Below are 3,467 nucleotides of genomic sequence, written 5' to 3' on the forward strand. Positions count from 1 at the left end.
ATTTTTTACGACTTCCGAATACAATTTTACACTATGCAAATAATTTTTGAATCACGGCAAGACAGGTATAAGCACGTTCACGATCACGGTGCAAGCGATACGCGCAGAGTATATTTTCATATGTTAGGCCCGAAGACCGAAAACGCTCAGTGGCCGGAAAAACCGGCCACATCGCGTTCTGGCTGCCTTCGAACGCACAGAACAGTCAATTTTGTCAACTTACCTAAACAATAGGTGTACGGTTATTAGCTATTATTATCAACTGAAAGTACTAAAAATGTACAACTTTCCTTTATAATTATTCCAGTACAGTACATTTATGATCATTTGTAATTTGTATGATCCTTTCGGCGATTTTATAACAATGCACGTACCGATGACTGTATATGACAATGAGTTGTGTGATCATAAAGGTGGTTTAGGAATTAACTTTTAAAAAAGGCATGAATTTAAGTTTGCGTTGTACTCGACAATAAATGTGTAGAAAAAAAATCGAAATTCATTTGCTTAATGAATAACTTTTCGCTTTTTCATTCATTCATTCATATATCATATACTCGACAATATAAGTGTTCAGTGTAACTTTCTTCCTAGAACTGAAAAACAATTTAATATTGTTGAAATGATTCGGCGAGAAAAACCGAACCCATCTTTGTTATCCAATTATAGTTGTCAATAATTGAATTGTTTCCTAAAAACTGAAAAATGGATTGAAATTCATTTTTTTTATAAGCACAATATAAATCTCATTGTACGCAGGTAGAAAGCGGCAAATAATACAAGTTGAATATTAAGAACGCGTTGTGAGCGTTCTACAATTGACAAAACGCGTTCCGGCTGTTTAACAGTTACCTGAACGCGTTGCGAGCGTTTAAAAACAGCCAAAACGCGTTCTGTGCGTTCGAAGGCAGCCAGAACACGATGTGGCCGTTTTTTCCGGCCACTGAGCACATTTATTAGGTGGACGCACCCAATGATCCAAAATAAATTAGCACTCACTTAAAATATTATTAAGAGCAGTATCATAGTGCATCAAAATGAATATGGTTCATGAAGCGCATGTTTCAGAAATAATAACTTAAATGTTGAAAAAACGACAAAAATATATAAAAAAGACGAAACACTCTCTGTTTGGGGAATAATTTCTTCGACTTACCACATTATTTATTACGTAAATGTCTCTAAATAAAGAAATATACATCTTTAACTATACAAATCCGTTTAAAAATAACCGGAACGAGATACTTTTTTTTAGTGTGTAATGGGCTAAAAGTGCCTCTTATCAACCCTCCTCCTTTGTGCAATTGCCGCTCAGCTGATTCTGAAAATCGTTTTATCAATTTCTCCTTTAAATACTCATATTTATCTCTTTCAGGGCACTCTGCTAAGATGTCGGTTGCTTCATCAAGGGCATTACGATCTAAGGCTTTTACAACTGCATCATACTTCGCCATGTCAGAGGTTAGCTTTCGCCTTCTCATTACCGATTCAACTTGATTGAACCATGCTTGAGGCTTAGCGTTTCAAAATGGGATTAACTTATAATAGGCAGCTATTTCGTTCTCTTCATTATCACGCCTATCATCAACAACTTGTTGAGGTTGTGGCGGACGACCTGCCTGACCTAACCTATTAAGTTCTGCTTATATCTCTAAAATCTGTTGCTCTAACTGTTGCTGATGAGCTGGAGACTTTCCCAATTCTTGTTGCAGATCTTCTTGGCTGGACATGCTTGAATTCTTCTTCGGTGAATGTTGTACCGCCATTTCTTGTCAAGCACGTGCTAAGTTGTAGATTATGTCAAGATTTCTTTGAAAGATCACGTCGGGGTCACCACTTGTAGTTTTGATAACAATTTTTATATTTTTATCGGAATAATATAACTCCGTTAACCTATGGTTAAAAAATACTTTTATTTTAAACAATCGAATTACAGCAAATACTTTATACAACCACTGCTTTGGCGATAGGGAAACTTCTTCTAACTAACTTATTTTTGGTTATAACGATGGCTTTTTTGACACCGACTTGCACGCCGCCTGGCGCTTGTCAAGTCTCATTAATACCTATATCGCCACATTTCTTACGTTGAACTCATTCCAGTCACCGCCGAAGATCGTCATCCACCTCATACTTTCTTAACAATCGGCCATCCTGAAACATTAATGTTCTCGTTTATACACGACTCATCTAATTTTTCTAAAAGATTAATCAGTTCTGATCCAAAATCATTTAATGAATCATCAAATTCATTGCCTACTTTAACTGGACCACTTTGATAACTCTTCAGAGCATCTATTGCAACAATAGCTTTAACTCGTTTATAGCTCCTTAACTTTGCAATGAAGCAATCCCATAAATGACATTAGTAAGTACTTTTCATTTGTTAGACAGCTTCCTATTAACTTTTCAATTTCCATGTCCAAGTTAATAAAGATTTTTGATTTCTTTTTATATAATGTACCTTATATATATTTGATTACGACAAGAAAAAAGATAAATAAAAAATAAACTACCCCAATTTTTTATGGAGGTGTCACCCACAGGTGACACTGGGTATTCTGAAATTAGGACTTTGAAGGAGACACAAATTATTTCTTATTTTTATTTAGATATATCAGTTTCTTTATAATTGATCAAACGAAAGTTCGATCGAAATTATATGAAGCGCCTCTTTGGAAGATGATAGATAATATGTAATATTGTTTAGTATGTTTAAACTTTACAACATTTAGAGATTTAAATTTGAAAAATATTCCCGCGCCCTGTGCTGTCACCTCGCGCGCGTCTCTCTCGGCCGACATATATTTCAGAGTATCCAAGCGACATCACAGTTTCATACAAGATGATGAGAGGGTTAGGGTTCACTCATTACTATTAATTTAATATGTAACTTACTTTTTATGGGTGGGAAGTGATCATCTTCGAACGAGAAGCTTCATATAATTTCGATCGAACTTCGCTCGGGCTCGTTTGATCGATCAATTATACTACGCGTCTCGTTCGCGATGATAGATAACATGAAGATTTTTAGAGTCTGTGATAGAGCCAGGTTTAAAATATATTGTATTTCTTTACATTTAAATGATACAAAAATATATTTAAACTGACATAGGTTTTTATTATATGCTTACAATCGAATACTAACAATACCAAACAAATATCGAAACAGTTGGGATATATTACATGCATATAATAATGCAACACTTAATCATCTTTAGTTAGAATACTGTAGCGAGCACGAGCGTGTTTGTGTGCGATCGGGTATACGCGTGTGTGAGCGGCTTATCAATTCGCCGACTAGCCGCGGGCGCCTTTCTTCATGTGCGCCGTATTTGTAAATGTGTGTGTCGTACCTGCGTTCTGGGAAAACAGTTAAACAGTTCAAAGAAAAACAGAACGATCTGGACGTTTCGAGAAGGCTCCCTAAAGTAAACTAAGGAGTATTTAAAGGAAGACACGATCGC

The sequence above is a fragment of the Agrilus planipennis genome, unplaced genomic scaffold, assembly GCF_000699045.2.
Source record: "Agrilus planipennis isolate EAB-ADULT unplaced genomic scaffold, Apla_2.0 scaffold77, whole genome shotgun sequence".
Lineage (NCBI taxonomy): Eukaryota > Metazoa > Arthropoda > Insecta > Coleoptera > Buprestidae > Agrilus > Agrilus planipennis.